Genomic DNA, 25,077 nt, shown 5'->3' on the forward strand with positions numbered 1-25,077 from the left:
ACAATTGTTATATTTCAAATGATGAAAATGATTTTGTTTGTAAGTTTGTTTCTTTTATTGCCCAGCTCAGTTTGTGGTCATATTCTATGTCAAAATAATGTCTCAAATACTGAAGCAGGGATATGCCACTGTCCTTGGGAGTGAAAAGTGTAATTTAACCACAACTACATATAATAATCAGGCTACATATATATGTCTTTCCTCTCTGATACATCAGACTTTAACATTTAGTGTCACTGCAGAGTCGCAGGTAAATGATGATGGGATGGCAGCCAACATAACAAAACCGTAAACCACAATATTACTAAAAAGGGTTGATGATGAGGAGTGATCACAACAGGATGGATACAACTCAGCAGCCACAACAACAACAACAACAACCTGCACTGGAGCAAGTTCAAGTCAAGAAGTCTGACAGCAGTTAGCTCAAGTTATAACAACAACAACACAAACAACCCACAAACAGCAGAAAGATAAAAATGCCTCTCTCACTTACTGTTTGCTGAAGTCCCTCTGGAGACCTGTAGGCTGAGCTGTGTCCTCTTAGTGTCTGTTAAATCCTCTCTGTTGAACCTGCGCCTGTTCTTAGCCGCTGTTAGCTTCCACCTGCACCGCTGGCCCCAGGTGAAACGCGGTAGCTGACGTCACACAACCAGTCCTCCCGCCAGAATCAGTCAAACATGTCTCCTGAAGTTTGTCTCGACCTGAACACTCGTTTGTCTGACGTGTACAAGCCGCTCGGCAGGTTAGCTTCAGCTCTTCCTCCTGAGGAAAGTCCAGGACACCAATATAACTTGACACTGTTCAGAAAACGTGGCTCCGTTTCTGAGCGCGTGTTCTCCAGGTGCGTCTCGATCACGTGACACAACCAAATATGCCAACAGGATGTACTCCTGCGTGACGTCTCACTTCCTGTGGCCCCCGGATGGTTCAGGTGTTCCTCTGAAGAATAAATCACAGTGAAGATTTTAGAGGACCAGAATGCAGATCGACCTGGATCTAGAAGTTTCTAGAAATGTGTACTTTGCGCACACAGTTGGTCAACTTTATTCTGTTTCATGTTTATTTCCATTCGCCTCGTCAGTAGTTCCAGATTTCTGAATTTTATATGTCTGATTAAAATTGATCTTCATTTGAATGATCCTATATCGATCCATAAAAAGGACGGGTCGATCACTCTCCTGACGTTGTTTTTTTTTGGGGGGGGGGGGGGGTTACGTTTTTTGGTGCTGCCTTCAGGTGCTGTCAAAAAAACTGAACACTTCACAGAGGACAACCAAGCCAAAGTCTCCAGGTCTCCAGGTTGTTCATCTACTAAAGCAAACCAGCTGTTGAACTAGTTTTAACATATTTTAAATAAATTACACATCGTTTTTTAACATTGAACTGGAAGTCCACAACACAAAAAGGTAAATCTATCTTTTTCCCTTCCAGTTTTCTCTTTGCTAATTATTGCAAAGGTACATAGATGGGGAGTTGTCTAATGAAATGTACTTTGTTATTTTACACAGATCATACCAATAATATCAATATTTTGAGTTTATCTTGATTAAAATTAATATATATCATTTTTTTGATTGATTATCAACCTTATCTATGCAAAGAAATAAAATCTGTGTTTGCAATAGCCATTAACAAAATTATGTCCACTGATGATAAAAATGATGATCCAAGGGCGTTCAGTGGGAGCAATCATTTAAATTACACTAAGACAGCTGTACGTCATTGTTTATGTAATCACTCTACACGACAGTATATGGGGCAGCGTGAGGTTTTCATAGGATCTGATCTTTTGACTGTGAGATATTATGTGAGCGAGTGAGCGAGTGACTAAGCCAGCGAGAGCGTGAGTAAACAAACGTGCCAGACTGTTCTGCCATTTGAGCTCTAGTTGACTGAGAGTGATGTTAACAATACGTTGCTTTTGTCATCTCAGGCGCTTGTGTCCTGTACACGTGTAAAGGTTCAGAATGCTTATGTGTATTTGTATGTGAGTGTGTGTGTTTGTGTATCAGGTTGTCAGGGCTCTTCAGGTTGTCAGGGCTCTCCTCCACTTGTAATGGTTTAATGGGCACCCCGTGGTGCCTCTCAAGCCCCCTGGAGTGGGGCACACTCAGATTGTGGGGCAGCACAAAGGCGCAGCCATGTCTCTGGAGAGGAGTGTCTTTGTGACGAGAGGCCACTGCTGTGCTGACTGTTGCTGGCCTCATGGTGATTACCCTCTCCGGGGGGTCTACATTGTGGGCCTTGAGACCCAGAACTTCACCTTTACACACCCTCCTGCTGCGCCTCAACAGGGGGGCCGAAATGCACCCCTGTAGATCACCCCACTTCGGTAGAGCAGCCCGCTCGCCAACCATCCTCCATCACTATTCCAGATCAAGACATAGGTACATGACTGTGCTCCACAAACACAGTGAACTCTGCAGTACATTCATACAAATATATCTGATGTAAAGAATTATACACAACGCTTTTTGGACATGTTACTGCAGAAAACAACACTGTGATGGTAAAACTTTCATATATATGCATACACACATCCTGTACAACAGTCATACCAATGTTAGTGTTGCTCCAGGAAAAAAATTAGGATAGTTCCACATTGAAAATATAGATACAACAGACAGACTTACATACCTTCATGCATACACCCATATATAGTTTGTGCATGCAGTAGAAACATCTGCGGGGCTGTTAAATCTTCTCTCATTTATGACCTACTTATAGACCAATACATATTTTATATGTCGAGCAGTTTTAACCACATCCTGTTCAAACACACAGAAAGCCAAGTACAGTATGCAGAACCAATCCCACACATTCTGCCCACTGGCTTCTGCATTCCACACCAAACACCATGCAGGAGACTGTGCTTCTGTGTTGACTGTGTTCCTTAATCATGCTGCCCAGGACTTAATATGCCTTTGAGAAGGATGTAGCCTGGAGCAGAGGAGAGGGCATCTCTGAGCCTGGCTCCAGGTCCAGGCCAATGGAGGCGAGTAGCCTGGTTCCTCTGATTCCACTGATCAGGGTCACACTGCGGAGGCCAATCCCTGGTGAATAGTCCGACGCCCACCTTCGGATCTTGCTGTCATGGAGACCACAGTTGACTCCTCACATTTCTCTTTTCAGTTTTGATGTACTGCATCTTGAGTATAATGTGTGTGTGTGTGTGTGTGTGTGTGTGTGTCAAAGTGATGTATTTTACAGTATACTCACAATTTACACGTGTCAGCCTGATATTTCTTAATTGCATAGCAAATAAGAGATACAGGTCGTAAAATGAATAGTAAGCATGGGCACCTATATGAACTAAAAACCCTTGATGGAGATATTTCATGTAAAGGATGAGAGACAGTGTTAAGTGAATCAAGTCTCTATGGATGGAACATGCTTGTCTACGTTGGAGGAGAATAACCAGATCATGTGGGTTGTGTCCAAGATGTATGAGGGGCCACAAGGTCATTAAACCAATGCATGTGACATCTTCCTATACATTAAGTGTCTGTGGACTGAAAGGAAACAGAAGCCTCAGGATGTGGGTAAAGATATGTACAAAGTCTGGAAAACAGTGTGCAGCTCTGGGACTGGAACTACCACTGCTATGTCATTCTGCCCAAAGATAAACAAGAATGTTCTTGTGATCAGCATAAATCACCGACAAACATCTCAACAAGGAGAACTGGTGGAGCCAAAAATCAACAGTTCAACTATGGAGGATATGACGGCACGGAGAGATTGATTGCAGAACATCACATGGCCCTGTGTTAGACATCAGTGATTTACCATAGTGCTGTGGCTGTGTGCTTATGTCCTGTGACTTGGCCTTGGCAGATAACCCCATAAATATCTTTCCACAACATCTTAACATTCAAATAATCAAATCTGTACAGACCTACCCTTGACACTTGCACACAAATACTGCATTATCCTGCTCCATGCACGAGTGATTCACCTCATTATCTTGAAATGTGAGGCCAGAGGGTCTATCTGCCTCCCTCCCTCTGTTTCCCTCCACAGCAACACTCATACTTCCTCCAAACTCAAACTATAATTAGATACCCAGCTATCGTAGGGACATGTTTGATTTTGCAATTGGTGATTGTGGATGCGTCTGTGGTGTCTGGCTGTCCACCGCAATCAATAAGCTCTCTGAGAAGTGTCTGGGAACAATGTTAGTGTAAAGGTCTGCTTAATGCAGAAATCAATGACGGGAGGGTTTCAGGGGAAAACGCTTACGTGATAATAGGTAATTTCTCTGTACCTTCTTTTTTTCTATTGTTTGTCAGGCAGCATGTTCTTCTGGCCTCACAAACTGTGTGTTCCTTCTCTCCCACTCTTTGAAATCAGCTTTAAAAGATAAAAACAGATAAACTACTTTTTTTTACATATGAGTTACGATGTAAATCGGTTTGCTCTGGCTTGCTCTTGAACCATGAGTCTAGTCATATTGATTATACTGACAACACTGACTGGCAAATGGTAAAGTGAAAAAAACAATTTGGTGAAACACCCACAGCTGGAGACACAATGGTAAACAAATCCTAGATACTCAAGACTTACACATCTCCTTCCAGTTACAAGGGGGGACAAACCACAGAGCATCATTGCCCCAAGTTTTTTAGGTTCTGTATTTAAATATTTCTTTCCTAGTCTCGATGACCACTCAAAGTGCTTCACGGTACCGTTTTATTCAGTTCACAAACACATTCATACAGTGCATTTATGAGAGGAGGCAACTTTGGGGTTCAGTATGTTGCCCAAGGACACTTCGGCATGTGGAATGGCAGGGATTGAACCTTCCAACCTCCTGGTTAGAAGACAACTGCTGAGCCAGAGCTGCCCTGAATAAAATGATGGATGATGTGTCTCCACTTCCTCCTACTATCCAGAAATGAAGATGAAATATGCCGGATAAATTTGGAGCCAAATGCTGCACAGTAGCAATTGAGCAATGGTATCAAGGTCCTGGCAACACATGCTCTTGACCAATTGTGGGTCAGTCTCAGATGAAAACATTTCTATTTCTTTTCTATAGCATCAAATAAGTAATTTAAACCAAATTTAGATAGATCAGTGGGATAAGAGTCACCTAAAATCACAGAAAACATCTTTGAGATAGATGACGTGTGCTTTGACTTCTTAGTTTGGTCAACGTCCCATCCACAAACATAGGTGGGAATTACGACTGATACTGCAACCAGCCACCAGATGGCGATCAAGATGCTTTTGGGATACAGAATTGTTCTCATTGTGCTCACACTTAAAGGAAGAATAGAAAGGTACATTTTGGTCATTGGTCACTTTAATTCAAATGTGATAAAACTTAACTTAAACATAATTAACTGAACTGGTTTCATATCATTCTCTGTTACCATGCAGTTTATGGCAATTCGAAGAAGGTGGAAACAACAGGAGGGGGAAGCAGTGAGTCATGGCAGAGGCAATGCAATCAATTTCCCAACAACCCCCTCTTCTTTTCAATTAACTTTGTTCACGCTTTGCTGTGATTCAACAATAAACATTCAGGCAAACATTCAAAGGCACCTCCCCAAGTGATGTCTATGTAAGGACTTGTTTAATAGAAATATCTGGACAGGGGATTCAGGGTTGCATGCTCATTAGCTGCTCTCCCTGCTCTGCCTCCATTTAAGCACCCTGCTAGTTGGGCTGTTGTCTCTTTGGCATAACTGGTTAAAATAATGTCTTCCCAGCATGCAGCGAAAAGAAATTTAAATTCAAGTGGATAACACACACAGATATCTGGTCCACAAATAAGCAGTTATTGAATAAATAAATCCACACAACTTACGTATTCACCGTCTCACACATAACCATACAGAGATGCAAGTGATTTTGTGACAAGACAACACACACAGAGGAAAGGCTGATCAACACAAAGCAGGTTTGTGCACGTGCATTTGCATGTGTGTGTGTGTGTGAGAGAGAGAGAGAGAGAGAGAAAGAAAGAAAGAAAGCACTAATTTCATGTAAGTCCAGCAGCACTCACATTGTGTGCCAGCATATTGGCAAACAAGACACACTTCTGATGCATTATGTAATTCTGGAGGAGTTCCCACTGTAAAGCAGAGCAGCGATTCAGAGGCTGCAAGGTGCTGCTGCCTGCAGGAAAACTGCTATGAACTATTTATGACACTTCCATTACAGCCACAGTGTTTTTTGTGCTTTTCCTACTTTTTAACAGCTGTGCAAACTTGGCAAAGGTCAGAAATGATTAAGATCACTTTTTTGGCTTGAACGGGTATGTGTGTGAGTGTGTGTGTGTGTGTGTGTGTGTGTGTGTGTGTGTGTGTGTGTGTGTGTGTGTGTGTGTGTGTGTGTGTGTGTGTGTGTGTGTCTCAGTGTATGTATTAAAAGCCCTCTGGATTTAGACTACCTTGGCCACAGAGCAGAACTGCACATTGCAAGTCCAGTCATCCTGGGAAAGAAACAAGACAAAAAAAAAACAAAGTTAGATTATTACACTGTTTGCATTACACCCAGTTTACTTACAATATACATTTTGGACAATAACTTGAGTATTAACTGACACACACCTTTTACATTGTGTAAATCAAATTCAGTGGATTCAGCCCAGCCCTTTGTTCTGAGACAATGATTCAAAGAGCCTATAATTAGAGGTTTGGAGCATTTGATAACTACACACGAGCAGAGAGGAAATGGAATTGTTATGGCTAATCCATTGTTAATAGCCTATCTCAGCTTTTCCACAGCTTTTAATGGCCATCTTTTAACTGTGAAGCTGGATAAAGAGGAGGAAGAAGAGGAGGAGGAGGAGAGGGGCAGGGACAGAGAGGGGGAGACAGATGAAGCAAGAGGAAAAAAACAGTAAGACTCAGTCTAGAAGACAGAAGCGAGACAGAAAGAGAAGGGAGTCAGTAGGAAATTAACATTCTTGTCAACAAAGACAGCACAGGGCTGAGAGAATAGAACAGATGCACATCTACTGTATGTGAAGGTTGGATCAGCTCTGTCGCATTAACAGTGCTTGCTGCTTATTTGTCAACTTTGCCATATTCTTATTTGTGCAGAATAAGATGTAAAAAAACTGACATTTACAGACTCTTGGCTCACAGCACTGGTTCCTAAAACATTCTCATTTACAGCAGAAGATTTTTTCCACACCAAATGTAGTTTTTCAATCCCCAGTACAGGAGAGATGACGGATATTGTTCCATATCAATGCACTTACTTTGTCGAGCATGTTGGGAACAAGAAAAGGGTGAAACAAAACAAGGACGGGCAGCGTGCAGGTTTGTTATTCTGCAAGGAGTTACTCAATATTTCATTAGGTTGTTGTGCAGAAGGAATGTGGGATGAATAGAAACGGTCCATATGGGGAAATTCTGACAGTGCTTTGATTAACTGTCTCAGAGCGATGTTAAATTTATACTGTCAGATTAAACACCTCGGGCTGTCATTAAAAACACACTGTAGTCATTCACACTGCACAATAAGTGACTTTTCAGAGGGCAGGTTCTTAGTTCAACATGTGAACAGCGTGAGCAGGTAAAATAAGAATTTGAATATCGTTGTTGAGAGTTTCTGAAGATTTTACATTGACCTGTGGAAACACCTCTGAGGGCAAATGTTTTTGAGACTAAGCTTGCACACTTTCCAACAAAAGAGCATCTAGTTACCTCCTCTAGTTACCTACTTGTCTCCTGTGTGGTTTTGCAGAGTGTACATAATGAGGTGCTGGGAGCACCCACGGCATTCAGGCCTCCCTGGGGTGTTGAAGCAGATGAATTTCTATTAATGATCACACATAATAGCCACTTGCTGCCTAATGGCAGTGAAGAGATGACTTGCAGATTCCCACTCCTCTAGCACATACTGAGCCTCCCTTTGTGTTATAACAGAATAACACGATCCATGTCCTTGTGATTGATTGTGAACATTTTGTTTGTTAGGAACTTGGAATGAAAAATCTTTGAATGTTAAACATCTGGAGATTTCTCTTTCTGTACAGCAGTGCAAGTGTTTGTATTCAAAATATTATCACACAGCATTAAAACCCAGATACTGAAAAAAAAAAAATTGTAGATGAGAAAAGACAAATGAAATAAAATGAAAATGAATAAAATGAAATATTATAAAATGATTAAAACAGACGGTAAGATTTACAAGAGGATGAAGAGTTTGCCAGATGGATCTCCTCAGGGAGATTGATCCAAAGAGTGGCAGCCCTGACAGAAAAGGTCTGGTCACCTTTGGTCCTCACAATGAGGAATCTTAAATCCTGAATTTAATCTGAACTTTGGACTCATTCTGCAGCTGAACACACTTGTTGGTATAGGTTGGTTAAACTTCCCTCCAGTGTTGTAAGTTTCTCTGCTTTGACCTTTTATGCAGTTCATCCCAGACCTGCTCCATGGGGTTGAAGTCTGGACGCTGAAGCTGCTGCTCCAAGCCACTCTCTTGTTCTTTTCTTCTGAAGCTTAGGATAATTTTCTGTCCTCATTTGTTGTCTTAACATTATCTTTCCGTTCTGAAGCAATATACTGTAGCCCTTTACTCCCTGTGGTACAGCACTGTCCTATATGCATCAGAGGGTGAAGTGACACAGTTTGTTTCAGTGCTGCCTTTGTATAGCAGGTTTTTAAGTATACAAAAGTTGGGGCAACTCTACAAAGTGTTTTTAATTCACTTTCAAGGCTTAATTTACATCCAATGCTGCAGAAACGTCAATTCAATCAATAAAAAAGTAATTAGAAAAAATACAATAGTTCATAGTTGTTTTATTTTCTTATTATTTTTTACCTCAGTCATTTCACCACTTACCTTTATATAATTTAAGGTTATTCACTCTACAATTTGGGCTGTTCTATAACTTTTGACCGATAGCGTACTTGTGACACTTGCCATATGGCTGCTCCATATGTCATGTGCAGCGACAAATGCACAGGAGATGAGAAAAGCAGGGTAAAAAGGGTCAGTCGTTGGAGGGGAGGTACAGTTCCTGTGCATTAAGTGTCAGGAACAGTGTGCATCTGCTGGCAGACCGGCCTGGCTTATGTAATGGATGAGCCTGGTCTGTGAAGCCACTGCTGTTATCATTAATTCATGTCAACCAGGACAACAGGCACAGGAGCAGAGGAGCCACCATGAGAGACATCGAGAAGGAGGCCGATCCTGTGGGAGGATCAGGAGGCACAGAGGATGGACAGGTTGAGGAGCAGAGTGCGGAGATAGAGGTTTGGGTGTGGTCAGACAGAAAAATGATCCGACAGTCAAAGGGACAGACACAAAGACGCCGAGGACAGAATCTGTGGAGAGAAAGTGTCATTTTGAAAGTTATAGTGCTTGAATGATCAGGGTGTTTACGATGATTAGTAGAGTTTGCCTCTGCCCTTTATGGATTAGTGACTCGACAGGATTACATGACATCATGATGACCCCAAACCTTTTGTTCTTTTCCACCGCTGTGTGCTAAATCTCTAACAACATGTCGGATGTTTCTGTGACAAATTGTGTCAGTGCTGTCTCTCTGCTGCTGCATTTTCTGTTATGGACCAAATCAATGATGTAACAAGGGGAAACATTTCACAATGTGTCTTCTTACTAGAGGCTTTCTGCAGCCATTGAAAATCCTGGAAAGGAAAACAGAAAAAAGTGCAACAGTGGTTTCCTTTCTCTAATGAATCAGATCAATAAAAACATTTGTTATTGCTGAATATTATAAACCAGTTGAATTGTTTATACCGCCTCTACCCTGGCACAGACTTGGAATTTTATTTAAAACAAGGTTGCCAGTGGTTACAGGTGACCTGTTAGCAGAGGCTACACAAACACACTGCTGCTGCAAACACAAACATGCTCCAACACATTCTGCTTCTCAAAATTTCATTTTCATTTTGTTTTTTTTAGAGTTATTAGATTAGATTTAATTTAATTTCAATTTGTATTTCCAAACAAAGTCAATCACTGCATGTGCAAATTACTACATCTACAGGTTCAAGTGCTTTGATTTAACCTCATTCTTTTGGCCTTTGAATAGTGAGACACAGTTCAAGAAACCTATTGTAGTTACAGCTTTATGGGTGGAAATTAATGGCGCCGTAACTGAGCCCTTTCAAGTTCCACAGGGGACGTACCCAGAGTCCGTGTCAGTGTAGTCCGCATGTCGCTGACACATCAGAGGGCAGTCGTTCTCTTTTCTCCCTCCATCTGGCCCACTGAGCTGCCGGTGAGCCTTTGGTCGCAGAGTTTTACAGTTAGCAGAGGGCGCATAAAATGCTCGACTTCCCCTCGACACAGATTGGTGTTCAGTTTCTTTCTGTCTCATTGCTTCCTTCGGTGTAATTTACAGGCTCAGTCACGTCACCCATGGCCTCAACCCTGACCTAACCTCTGACAGCACTTAGCCCCAACCTCACCGATCCCAGGAGGACGCAGCATCGCAGGCAGACCCAGTTGGGCCCATAAACATGACTCCTGCGGCAGCAAATGTGTCTCCTGTAAAAGTCTGAGGGCGTAAAGTTTATCATCTTTTGGCTCTGGAGCGCAGAGAGAGAAAATTCAAGTGGCTTGAATAAACACGGTTTAACATTTGGCATTTTCACAAAGAGCAAAGAGACAAGAATGCAACATTGCTTCTTTGAGAAATGAAAGAACAAAGACCAGAAAACGAACAGAGCCTCCTTTTTTTGGGGAGGTTTTTAAACACACACGTATCCGAGCTTGATGAAATATTCAAAGATCATGAAGATATTCCTCTTAGACTCCGAGGTCACATCTCAACTGCTTTATTACAGAGCGGCGGTGTGGATTTTCATTGACCCTGAGGTCCTTTGTGACTTTCACCCCAATGAGAACCATTCTAATCTTTGTATTTGAATCTGGATCATCCACCCCTTGTTTTATTGCCTCACCATTAATTATTAACCGTAAACTGCAGGGCGATCGTCATTAGATTAGCCATTATTTAAAAAGTCATTACAAATGCTGCTGAGGTGCTATCTTACACTCAGAGAGACTATTTTTAATGTCACCCTCAAAAAAGATCACATCTGTTCACTTTTCAAAGAACCTAAGTCTGAATTTGAAGTTTGTGCCTCTGATCTATTGTAGAGCCGGGATTATCAGAGGCTGCTGCAGTGCTGGGATGGAGTGCTGGATAATTATCACCGGTACAGTATATCTATTTCTTCCTGTCTTCTCTCTCATATTCAGATCCTGATTATGCAATCACAGCATGCCGGGCCTGTGGAGGCTGACAGCGTTGGATGTCGGGCTGTAGATATAGATCTCTCTTATAAACCTGAAAGCCTCTGTGAGCTCCAGAGAGAAGTCTACACCCTCTGAATATATTGGATATTTCTGGGTGGGAGGGTATCATCATGTCATAATAGTTTCTGATCGATCAACTGATCAATCCTGAAAGCAAGAAATCTATTTGAGGTGTTGGATGTTTAAAAGATGGAGGTCGCAAAGGAAGTGGGTTGAGACCGGTGTGATGGGTGAGGACGACGTCTGCAGGAGTGAAGCAGCTCTGTCTTCCTTTAATGAACAGTGAATGATTTTCACAGATGAAGTCCAGAGGATTGTGAGGAATTTTAAATAAAATAAAGTTCAGTTAAATCCTCTGACTGACCCAACATCTTGGGGTCAAGGTAAATCAGCATGAACAAACCAATCAAGTTAAATGCCACATTTGTTCACGAAGTGAGGCAGGTTTCTATCCCTATTAACGTGATGTGGTCTGAGACTGCTCCAAGAGAGGACCCCAGGCTCTCACTCGTCCGTCCTGTCAATTGGGCAGCGTCTACTTGAACCAGTACAGAAAGCAGAGTGCAAATGCAGACCTCCAATCACAATTCTTTGCACCCACCATAGCTATAGGTGCAGATCAATGTGAAAGTCGTACAGCCGTTCAAAAGTCTCTGGGAATGTCTCTGGAATGTGCAAAAGTTAAAAGCCTGAAAAGATGCTTGTGATGCGTCTGCAGAGCAACATTTGTCACAGCCAGTTTTGTTTTTGAGTAAAGTACACTATGCATCACCATGGCTGGATTAACATCAAACTTTTAATTCTTGTAATTTGTAATAAAAAGAAAAGCAGCCGTTTGTACTCATTTCATCACAGATCATAGAAATACTGAGTAAATTGACTTCCATATGAATTAGAAGCAGAAAGTCGGAGGTTATCTGAAGACCGTACGTGACTACTGTATATCTGACTGTGTACACTCACCTTGTCTTATCTTGTGATAGTCTCTCAGTTTAACCCCCGGTCAATCCACCACTGACGCCAGAGTCTCCAGTGTTAAAGCCCCCTGTGGTCCGGCCAATCTCACTTTACACTGATCTCTGCAATGGCAAAATGCCCCGGGGTCATGTTTCTCTTAACAGCTCCACACTTCCTCCTCTGGCTCGCTGTGCCAATCCCCCCTCCTTCTCCTCCTTCTCCTCCTCCTCCTCCTCATCAGCCACATCACATCATCATCCCACTTTTGCACCAACTTCCTGATTTTGCTGTGCCCCCCTCCATTTCCGTTTTAGTGCATTAGGCGTCCACGCACAGTCAACCACGGCCTGCGTTAGTGCTCCTGAGGTTAGCCCTCACAAGTGGGAATGTTTCCCTGTAGAGTTGCAGCCTATCAGTGTGATCCATTCACACTGAGGGGTCAATAACATGCCCTGTGTGATAAGACATACAAGTAAAGGCTCTTTATGGGGACATGGCTTCAGGGCTCCACGCTGATGGTTCAAATCTCAACAAGCACTTTGTTCAGTTCAAGTGGGACGATAAAAAAATACAACAGACTAATATTGTAAGATAACTGTTATCTTCTGTGCAGCAAGGGACCTTCACTTTTTAAAAATGTTTCAAATTTGCATATTCTCCACAATTGCTTCATTTAGTCTATTTGCAGTCAGACAGATGTTACTGTAGGGAGATGATAAGAGGACAGAGGTGCACGTTCCAACAGTCCCATGAGACTCATGTCAAAACATGTCTTGAATTCTGTCATTGTTTTACGTGAGCGTTAAAATGATCTGGCTGCCTCAAAAGAGTCTGTGTCGTTTGTCGTCCGACGACAACAGAAATGAGGTGGATATAAATACATCAAGCAGACAGATGGAATTAATTCTGACCTCTGTGACTTGCAACTGATTTTTGTTTCACTTGCTGGCGACTGCATTTCATGTGCAATGCTGCCATCTGCTGTCGAACAGAAGGAAATGTGGGACATGTTTTTGAATTTAAAGAGCAAATGTAAATCTATATTCTATCTATGTACACATTCGACTATAACTGCAATTTGATATCAGATAAATTGATAAAGTGTCTTATCTCACCTGTGGTGCAATTGATATTAGTTAAGATGAGGGATCATCATGGAGTTAGCATTTAAACACACAGCTATCACATCTCGCCTCTTCTTCTCTAAACTCTTACTATTTAGCCTAATATTTAGGATGTATTTCAGATTCATATTAGATTTTCAGTTTATTCATTTGGAATAATATTACAAAAACATAATATGAAGATCAATGACAAGAACATATCAATAAGTAAATTATAATAAGAAGAAAAACAAACAAATACAGTTAAGATGATGCATATTAGTCAGAGAAACATAAATGAAACAACTTATAATGGGATCTATGTAATGGTGTTGAAAATAGATGGGACTGATTAGTAATATTACATAAGTGTCATTCTTATCAGAATCTAATCTTAAAAGCTACAAATATAGTTTGTGAATTTGGTGTCACCTCCTCTCCTCTCCTCTTCTTTTCTCTCTTCTCCTCTCCTCTCCTCTCTCTCCTCTTCTCCTCTCCTCATCTCCTCATCTCCTCTCCTCTCCTCTTCCTCTAACCTGTAAATTGTGCTGCACTAACCTCATTTTTCCCATGTTCCCCAGTGAGAACTAAAGTCCATACTGGAAACAGCTTTGCTCTGGGATGAGCACAGAGAACATGAGGCTCTTTGATGTAGCAAACGCAATCCAGCAAAGGGCAGAGAGACAAACCCACGGTGGCCACACTGAGGGCCACACTGAGGGGCACTCTGAGGGCCGACTCATTTCCTCGCTCAGACCTCAAGGCTCCAAAGACACATAAACAGGCAATCAAATCAGCCAGGTCCCAAAATGGCCGACTTTCAGGCCACAAAAAACAACAACGAGGGGCCATTGGATTCAGACACAGCATTGTTCTTAGACATCTAACAGTTTGCTCGCCGGCGAGACTAAGAGTTTGTGCAGAGATTAGACGTCTTAGACAGCATCCTCTTTCTCTGGCTGGGCTGGGTTTTCAGAGGGATGTTAAGGAAAAGGTGGTGGTGGTGGTGGGGGGGGGGAGGATCAGCTTAACTGCCCTGCCTCTTATCCTCTCCTGCTAACCTACATTAAATTAAATGAGCACAGGGCCAGATCTTGATATGTGTGAAAACCCTGGGAGATTAGACAGTGGTAATTAATAAGAGTAGCTGAGATTACAAAATGCTTGCTTGTATTGGAGTGTGTTCATGTGTGTGTGTGTGTTCATGTGACCCCCAAGCTCACCCCAGGCCTCCAGCTGGACATCCCCCCCCCCCTGCTGATTGTGCCCCCTACTGGGAAATGTCTGGCCAAAGTCACCGTTTAAGAGGTTCCCTGCTTTTCTGTATCTCTGCTCCTTCAGACAAATGATTACAATGACACTGAGCGACACACATGTGATTTGAATTACAGGATCATATTCAGCGCATTTGCTTTTCATTTCAGTTTTAAATGAACTCTTATAAGCAGATAAAGCAATACACTGAGAGTGTGTGGTTTGATTTTGCTTTGGACACGGCAGAACACATGTTGCAAGGATGGCTTACATCAGAACAGAAATACGGTTTATAATTAGAACATGAGACAACCAGCGAGAGCTCAATATCAAATGCATTGATCATGACAGGAAATCACTCACACCGACTATTCCAGCTTACCAGATGTGTAAATGCAGCATTTATTATACAATGATGCGATTGGGGAAAACACAGGCAGACTTGCAAAGCAATTGCAATAACACAGGAGGGCACGTAATGAAGATTAGGCCACTTAATTCTGTCTGAATCCAGATGTAATGGATGTGGGGCAGCAGATCTCGGGGAAAGGAAGAAAGGCAGCGAACAGTAAGACGTCGACGCTTTCATGTTTCTCCTCTTCCTCACTGAGATCCAACGTCTCAGCAGCTGTGGCCTCAAAACACTGAGTTCACCTCAGGTCCCCTCTGCACCTCATCTGTTCAGCAGGGGGAGCTGCTGCTGCTGCTGTGGCACTGGGGCTCCCTCTAGTGGAGAAAGCGAAGCAAAGAGGCAAGTGTCACAATGTTTAATCCTACTTTATTGTAAACCTTTATTTCTATACTGTGTCAGTGCAAAATAATTAAGTGGGACTTCTGAGATCACTGGGGAGGGGTCTGCTGGTGATGCCTTTAACTAAGCTACTTTACACGGTCATTCCTTCATTGTTTATCTGTCATATCGTTTTTCTTTTAACTTATTATTAAATCTTCACAGATCTATCAATTTTCTTTCTTTCAGCTCTTTTATTCTGCTCTTTTTAATCCTTATATGAAAATAGTTTGTGAAATTTGAACTGTGCTTTCAGATCTGTGTGTTGTTTTTAATGTCTCTGCACAGCACCTTGAATCTACCTCGGTATGAAATCACCCTGCCTTGCCTTTATAGGACACAAAATAAATTGAATGAAACATAATGTAAGATAAAGTCATAATAAATGGTCTTTTTCTGTGTTTCAAACTATTTATTACAACTTACTTCCAGAACATCCATGCTGAAGTGGGGGAAAAACATAAAGTCCAGCGCTGAGGGTGTTTTAGACAAGTATATAAAAAGCATGCATCTGTCACTGTGTATTTGGGAGGTGCCATCCTCTGCCAGATGAGAGATAGAGGCAACACAAACATTTCAATTTGTCATTTGTACAAAAGCAGGTGTGGCCTCCCCCGGCGTGTGCACTACTTTTTTTGCCTGTGTTTTTCACACCCCTGTGCTGTTTGATAGATAACTGGCGCCACTTTGCTTTTTTTAGGAGATAAATCAGTTGCTTAACATCTTAGGAGGCCAGGCCCGGCCCACTCTGCTCATCAGACTCCATCCTTAATTACATAATGGGATGAATTAATTGACTCTATTAATCCAGGTGACCATCTGTTTACCAGTCTCAGTCCAGACAGTGTCCTGTGACAGCGTAAGCCAGTCCACCCCCCCCAGACTTTCATGCCAGGTATCACGGCCAAAAGTCTAATGCACTGTGGTGGACCTGTCTAGTCTGGAAAGTCTTTTAAATAGTAGAGTGAGCTGTTCATTTTCTTCTCTTATTGGGGTAAAAGTGTTTTGCAGAGCTTATTTTGACGCAGTGTCAGAAACAGAGTGTACACAACCTCTCCTCCATACAAATTTATCATCGTAGCTCAGCTGTCACAGCGTAAAAAGGTGAAGAACAAAGCAACAACTTTGTTTCGTCATGTCGGAGTAAAGCTGTGACTAGTTGTTTTTTTTCCCTGGAAACTTTTTATTTCTTTTTTTCTTTTTCACTTCTCTCCTTCACTCCAGGGGCCTCGAGCTGCCATAAACTTTAATGCACAGTGTTCAATAGGTGCAGTTTAGAGCCCTGCACACACACACATACGCACACACACACACACACACACACAACAAGCTGGGAACAAAGACTTAGTACCTCCACCTTCTCTCCAGTCTTTCAGCTTGAAATCAACCAACGGAAAAATTATCCAGAGAAAGACCGAGAATCACGCGCTCACTGGTGGAAATAAAACACAATAAAACATGCAGCCATATAATAGCTGTTATTTGAGTAGGAAAGTGGCCAAGAGCACTCTCATGCTCGTCCTTAATGAAACCAGTTCACTGAGGAGGGATTAGTGGGCTTGTGGTGTAAATATAACACACTTCCTGTTTACTCTGGGCAGACACAACTTGAGCCTGTCTCAAGCTTTATAGCGTCTTCACACAAAGATGCTGTTCTTTCATTTGAAAGTGGCACAATGAGCCGCCTGTAAACAATCCTCTTGTTAACTTGCATTTTAATCAAATGTAAATCAATGAAAAAGACAAACATTTATTATGGAGGAAAACTGAACCAAATGTATCTTCTATGGAAGTGAGCTCCCTCAGCAGCGACGGAAATAGTTGCACGTCTTGTCCAGCAGAGGACGGCACACAGCCTCGTTCTGAGTCCTGCGAGGAGAGGCGGCCTCAGCTGGCAGACTCTCTGCAGTTTAGGGCAATTGAAAAGCTGCTTAAACTGTAATATCAGGCTATTTACCTAAGAACCTGCAAGGACTATTTTTCACTGCAGGCCACATGTCAATTCCATTTCTGCTCCAAGTGTCCTTGTCCTTCTTATTTTGTGCTTAGAGGGATAATAAGGACAATGTCACAGAGCCCAGTTAAGAAAACTGGTGATTTTGTGGTTTATGTTGTCACTTCTCTGGCTCTGTAGGCTGCAGGCAGCGCTTGCACATAAGAGCTAATGCACAAAACACAAACCAAGCGCGCACGCGTATGCTGTACTGAGCTATTTTTTTTTTTTGCACTAAATAAATCCCTTTCTTTGTGGGTCATAATGAGCAGGAGGCGTATAAAACTCTAAAGAGGAGGGAGAATAGAGACGCGATGAGACGAGATGGGAGAAGCAAGGGGAGAGAAGAGAGACTTGATGGTTAGTGCCAGATATGTGGTACAGGCAGAGAGGGAGAGAGGGAGAGAGGGAGTGAGAGCTCCTCTAGTCTTAGCCCCATTTGAAACAGATGCTGTTTATAACCCAAAACCTTAATGGGGAGCTCTATGGTCTGGTGCTGGCCTATGATCACGTTCCAGCCTAGCTCCAGTGCCCATCTTTTTTTTTCTTGTATGGTGAAAAATGCCACAGGAAAAAAAAAAATCATCCACTCTCCCCCTCCTGTACCAGGGGCAGCTCCTCTGTGAAGCCCTAGATTTATCCAATCAAACCCAGCTCTCTGTGCTCACTTCAAATAGCCACCCCCTGACTTCAGCTCTGCACTAAAAGGAGCCCTCATCTTTCCTCTGACCACACAGCAATATGACCAAAGACATGCTTATTATTTTATAGACTGTGATCTCAGAGCACATGTAAAAGCATAACCTAAAAGTGTGGATTTTCAGGTTACACGTGATCCCTTAATGAAACCGGGCCTGGCTGGCAGGCACTGTATTTCAAAGGAGGATGTTAGAAATGTATGAGTATATGAAGCAGCTGTTGGTATTGCCACCATGTGCACCATGATGTTTTGCATAAAGCTATTTTTCTTTATTTAAGCACCCCCACTAAAAACCCATTCGAGATTTATTTTGATTTCATGAACCTTTTAATCTACTCCTTCCTGGTGAGTGCACGAGATCAAACGCAGAGCCGACCACAACTCATCACGCAAGAAATAACAGATGATTGCTCGTGTAGATGCTATTTCAAGCAGAGAATGAACTGATATTTAGTGGATTTCTTTTTCTTCACCGGTCACTGTGACAAAGTGGAATTTCAATTTTGGTAATGCACATGTGAAGCAAACCAGAATGAGTGGAACAAAACAGTTGAACACATCATCATTTGTCTTCACTGCAGCTTGTCACGATGTATTTTACAGAGCAGATGCCGAAAGATCTTATCTGTTCTATTTGTTTGCTTACTATAAAAATCATTACCTCCGCCAAGGGGGTTACGTTGTCACCCCTGTTTGTTTGTTTGTCATTAGGATTACGCAAAAACTACTAAACCCATTTCCATGAAACTTGGTGGAAGGATGTGGTTTAAAGAAAGAAAGAACTCAATACATTTTGATGCAGACAAGGGATTTATTTCTTCACTTTCTTTAACATGACATTTTTCGACATTTTCATCATATTCTCAGGGAAAAATTCATGGATCTCGATGAAAACCTAAATCAGGCATGTTTAGGGGGGGGATATTTACGAGTGTGTGTGAATTGCTGCAGCTTGATTGAATTTAAGGGCGCCATGTTGGGCCTTAGCGAAGGTATACGCTCCGCTGTGTGCCACTGGTTTGATTGTTTTTCAGCAGGATTACACAAAAACGATTGGATGAATTTCCTTGAACATTGGTGCACGGGTGGGACACACAACAAGAAAGACCAAACTAACTTTTGACATAAATCTAATGGTTTTCGAGAATTATCTAATTACTCATGCAAAACAAACCTTCTGGAGATACATAGAGATACGCACAAACTGTACATGACATTACTGACAATCACAACATGAAAGACTCCTGTTCTGCAATGGAAAATATACTTCAGGCTGGATTAAAGGGTAAAACTATACAGATTAAAACTACATGTATAACTAGCTGCAGACTAAGAGCAACATTTCATTAATATTTGTGATTTACAGGGTTTATATCTTCAGTCAGAATGAGGCTGAGGCTGCACACTGAGCTGGATTTCTGCCTGACACAGTGTAAATAAACGCTCTCCACACAGCCCAAGGGCACATACACTCTGACCTATAGCAAACACTGCAAGAACACGGGGCATTGGGGAAATTATACACTGATTCCTTGGCTTGAACATGAAAACACTTGACCTTCAAATAAAGAGTAAACTTCGCCACAGCTGTTTTTTTTTCACAGGCTGTGAAATCTTTGCTCAGAGTTGTGGAGGAGCTTGAGCTCCTCTGGGGGCTCTGTGGAAGAGAGGGGGGCTGGTGCAATCGTGGATTACTTGACTGGAATTGGGAAATGAAAGATCTGAACACCAACTTCATGTTTTGCCTATTCAAGAGGACAGAGACGTGGAAGTGGATTGCAGAAGCATTTACTGTATGTAAACTTTGCTCTTAAAAGTCTCTGAAAGACTTCACGTGACATTGTTGTGTGCTGTGAGGTATTTTCAGGTCATGTCATTTTTCTTGTTTATCTGCTTGAGTGGAGCGGCACCGCTGCACAAACTGTGATTATCCTACTTTTGCCAATTGCTCACGGATCCAACCTGTTTATTTTTGTGTTTTGCAGACATTTTTAATCTATTTTTTCAAATGTGCCGTTCAAACACTTTGTCACCCTTCTCTTCATGATTTACAATACAATTGACTGTTTTTGCCCCATGCATTATCCAGGGATCACAGGCCCCTGAGGTTCACACATCTCTTTTTTCAGCACAGATCAAATGCAGCCTGAAAATGAACACATTGAATTCCCTTGCAAGAGAAAATTTGGGTGCATAAATATGGATCCTAATCACTGCCCAGTATTTATCTGTCTTCTCCACTCATCTTTTGATGTCGCCACATTTTCGTGCTAAAGTGCGAGAAACATATTAATCAGGGTGTGACAGGGAAAGCACCATTTCCTTTAATTGTTGATTCGCCAGAGCAGACATCCCCATCTTTAATTAGTTACATAAACACTGTGTATCTTGGTTTTGGCTTCATACTGCACGGGGGGAACTAGCAGCTGGAAGAGAAGTAAAACCAAGTGTCTGTGATTGACTTTTCTCATGGAACACACCACAGACAAAGACTCAAAAGGGGGTCCAAGTGGGAAAGTCCTAAAAAATGTGCCCAGCAAGCTCCTTCAGTATTTTCCAGCCGCCTTTTGTAGCCACAGCCACATTTCTTGAATTGTCAGTGACTCTCTGGCACCATCTATACACATCAGTCACAGGGGCTGTCTTATTTATTTTATCTGTTGTTACCCCTCTTTCTCTTTGTTTTTGTTTCTTTTCTTACTGTCAGGTATTTAAGCAGCCTGCCGGTTTTATAGAGTCGGCTGAATGGTCTTGATGGACCGGAGGCTCAATGGACAGCATGTGACCCATCTGACCAAAGCTCCTTTATGTACCGCCTCTCTTTGTTGTTTTGTTTTTGTTTGTCTGTGAGAAAGGAGAGAAAAGACCACTTCATTGGGTAGGAGGTTACCAACTTGCTCCATTAAGGTGCTGGGGATTTCATTAGCCACAGTCAAACAAGGCAATAAATAATAACTTGTGACCTTTGAAGTCTTAAGTCTTACAGACTCAGAAGTGTTAGCTTCACTCTGGCGGATCTGAATAAAAGCTTGTCTAGCCTGTTGAAACTGTTAACTGAGACAAACCTGTTAGCTTTATCATTTTCATCTCACACCTTTAGCCATTTTTGATTTCCCAGCGTTTGCAGACAAACTCCGAAAAACAAATCTGTGCCTGTCCGAGTTGTTGTGCAGCCGGCTCAGCCAGCTGAGTAAAACGAGGTTCATTATGGAGTGTGTGAGAAATGGTGCCTTCACGCTCCACTACACGCGTTTGCTCAGGGGTGATTAACTGACCTCCGAAGAGGAAATGCTGTATTACTTTGGCTACTGTGATTCTGAGAGAGGAGCGTTCCTCTGATTGAGGTTTTGTTAGATTTAGAAGTTTCGACACCGAGCATAGCAGGTTTCATTCAGGAGCTCCCAAAAACTGCAGTGTCACCCCACGTACACGCATACTCACCACTTAAAGAAGATTTCTTTTGAAATCTACTGAGACAAAGTGCGAGGGCTGTTTAATTAAAGATTAAGAGAGCACGACCCCCCCGTCAGACCTAAATTTCATTGGCTCCTAAATTTGCGTGACCTGGCCAGGATGGGGCTTTTGCTGAGTTGCCCCATACAATGGCCTCTGGGAATTCACTGCCTCTGTGCCCCAACTGAGTGTGCCCCCCCCCAACCAAAGTCCTTAGGTCCCCTGCAACTCTGCACCACTTCCTGTAATCATCCCCACATGTGGTGGTGGCATTTAGCCTCCTCTACCATGGCACACGTCATTAGGCCGAGCTGTAAGCAGGTCTACCTTGCTCCAGGCCAAAGGGGAAACTTTCTTTATGGTGGTGGGGGGTAGCGGGGGTGGTCGGAGGAGGGGGTTAATGAACCACCGACTGAATCGTACCACCTAGAGAGATTTTGACATGCTGAGGTATAGCGGTGGCAGCCCACGCATCGGCCGGCGGTGGCTCTCGTCCAGCTCCAGTTCACGTGAGGGAAGTGTCTGTAGGAGTGTTGGGTGGCAAAGGTCAGGCCAGTGAAAGCTATAAATCCCAAAGGGGGACCGGCCTAAAGGTCAGCCAGTCATGGTGATTAGAGGAGCCATCTACAAGACGCGAGAGAATTGGGGGTGGCACAGAAAAATCCACCATGAATCCCTTGCATTCGAGGACAGACACTATTGTTTTCCAGAATGCCACTGTGACAACGTGTGGTTTATATTTAATGACAACAGAGAGAACTTCCTCCATGGAGAAAGGAGCTCTTAAGCAAACACATGAATAAAACGCAGCGATGTCTCTTGTGTTGACGGAAAGTCTGGAGCATTATGGTTGTTGCTTGTGTGTGTTTTGACTCCGGTCAAATGAACAGTTTCAAACATTAAAGCCTGAGGACATGTTGACTGCATGTTTATCTAAATTTGAATAAAACATATCTGGGGAAAAAAAACCTACATAATTACAGCTACATATGAAAACGTGCCCATTGAATAGATAATAAATAAATACTTTTACTTGGTTTTCATTTAACATGATTGAGATAAAAATCTCCCATAAAAATTTGGTACCTCAATTAAAATCATGTTTGAAAAGCTTACAAAAATAAAATACTGCTTTAGTTTTTTATGGTTATAAAATGTCATAGAGTGGGAGCCTGTAATTATTGTTTGCAAAAGCAATCATTCACAGCTTTTATTCAGCTCCTTGTTTCGCTGGTGCTTCCACAGCTGGTCGGCCATTTTATCTCAGCATCCACTTAGAAACTCATCCCTCTCGTTTATGCTGAACTGTATTTCTGGGATTTCTATGTTCTCCGGAGACTCACTGGTGTCGCACTGAACACAGCATCCATCAAACTGAGTTTTAGTTCACTGCTCTGATTGGCTCGTTCCACACTGATCTTATCGATAAACCCAATCCTGCCCGTGTCTGTTTTATCACATTGCTTCTCACACTGCATAATCTTACGTTATCTTAATTTACTGTGATACTGAATATGTGATTTTGACCCTTGTGTTTCTGATTTGATCCTGGACACCCTGTGCCCTCTTTTACTGTTCAAAATATTTCATTAACTTAATCTTATCCGTTGAGTACCCCCAAAGACAAATTCATTGCAGAAAACGGTACAACATTTCTGTTTGGACTTTCAAGGACACCAACTGTGGGACACGATTGAATACATTTGATATTGCTCTGCTCAATATCTGTGATGAACTGTTCAAGCAACACTACATCTCCTAACTCTGTTATTCAAATTTTACAACATTTTCTTTATAAGAAATTTAACGAGGTGGTAGGGACAAACTGACCTGAAACGCAAATAACAAAAACGTAGAATGATGAACTGTACATTTCTTTCGAATGAGGTTTATGTTAATAAAAATGAATTTCAATATGGTCATACACAACCCATATGAGATATAACACAAGAAACCTGTTTTTCACAAGTTTCACATTGTTATTTCATTAAAAGTCCAGTTCATAACCAAGTGAATAGTAAACATTTGAATACTTTTCATAGAAAAAAAAGTCAGGTCAGAGAAAAATTACAAAAATATTTAACAGAAAAATGTTGTGATGATGATTCATTGTTCGTTTCTGTGAGGGTGAAAGCAATGTAAACAAAACACAACTGTTCTGTACTTTCTTAACTCTTATAAAAAATTTAAAGATGCCTGACATCACATCAGATTTGTGTAGATATGTAATGTCACCTGGGTAAGAACTCCAGTTGTGAGAATGCAGCTTTATTCTTCACATTTTTTTCTCAACATCAAGACAAGAATGGCAGAGAATCAACAATTATCACCAGTTGATGAAAGTAAAAATCTAATCCATCACTTCTGTGGGACAATGGACCTGCTTACAAAAAGACAGAGGTGTCTGACGCAGCGTTGGTACGGTACAGTACATTTTAAACCAATTATTTTGGACACAGCTCTTTCACTGAATGGAACAAAAACACTTGGAGGCGTTGAAAGTTGAAAGTTAAGTCTTTTCTTTCGTCCACACAATAGCTATACATTCTTCAAACCCTATCGAGGAAGCCTGTGCTCCACTTCACACTCACGCCGTGACCTCGTTCACCTCCAGACAAGTTAACTATGCCCCCCCACCCCTAACCCTACACCCACACTAACGCTCCGTCCAAACTGAGGGAGGATGAGTGGCGCGCTACTTAAAACGAGCCGGCGGCAATAGAGGCGTAGCCTTCACCTCCCCACATTCACAAATAGCCCCTTAAATGAGGAGAAGTCAAAGACAGAAATTCTAATCACTTGCCTTCCCCTCCTTTTTTTGTTGAAGGAGATAAATAAAGAATAGAAAACGATTTGAGCCAGGGCCAAAGGCAGCAGAGGCTCTAAGTATTGTTGGATGATCTCCACTTAGTGGAGGCAGGGGCTGAAAAGAGCGCTGTCTTGTTAGTTAGTGTGTAATGAACAAGTTTCACAAGCCAGTTGGTCAATGGGAATCACAATGTTCTATTCTTGCGTTCTTAGAAATTCACCTTGAAGATGGTGTGCATGCAACTGGCTATAGCCTTTCAACAAATAATGAATGAATTAATACTAATGTCACGATGAACAATTCATTTTTATCTGGCGTGTTTGTCTCATATTGGTCACCAGGGACCAGAGCTCCATCTTTCATGTCGCTGGTTTAAAGGAGCGAGAGTGTAGGCGCACAGCGGCGAAAGAGGACCGTCTCTGTTTGGTAATCGTTCTCTCTCTATCTTTTCATATGACCAGACCTTTCATTCCATCCTTTTCACCACAGAAGAAAAAGAAAAAAAAGTTTGTCAGTCCCCTGTTTCTTTTGTTGTGTGCTTTCTTCTCCATGCTCTTTCTACTTTTATCCTAATCCCAGCCATGCATGAGCGATCAGTTGTGTCCTGTTGTTTCACTGTTCTGCTAGTTTTCAATCAGTAGGGTTCCTCCTTTGTTCCTTTTCTTTGCCAAACACAGAAAAGGTAAGGAGAGGAACGAGTAATGAAATCTCCTCTGTAGACTTAGGCCTTTGTATCCCTCATCAGGATTTTTTCGATATAGC

The 25,077-nt window shown here is 42.1% G+C and overlaps 1 long non-coding RNA gene across 1 annotated transcript; it reads right to left on the minus strand.

Moving 5' to 3' along the window:
• Positions 1–14,948: 14,948 nt before the first annotated feature.
• LOC138411421 (uncharacterized) lies at positions 14,949–17,131 on the minus strand. The gene is made up of 2 exons (XR_011244055.1): positions 16,712–17,131; positions 14,949–15,296 (listed from the first exon to the last, which is right to left on the minus strand). It is a non-coding gene; the product is annotated as an uncharacterized lncRNA (long non-coding RNA).
• Positions 17,132–25,077: the final 7,946 nt, after the last annotated feature.

This window comes from Paralichthys olivaceus, chromosome 9 (assembly GCF_024713975.1).
Source record: "Paralichthys olivaceus isolate ysfri-2021 chromosome 9, ASM2471397v2, whole genome shotgun sequence".
Classification (NCBI taxonomy): Eukaryota; Metazoa; Chordata; class Actinopteri; order Pleuronectiformes; family Paralichthyidae; genus Paralichthys; species Paralichthys olivaceus.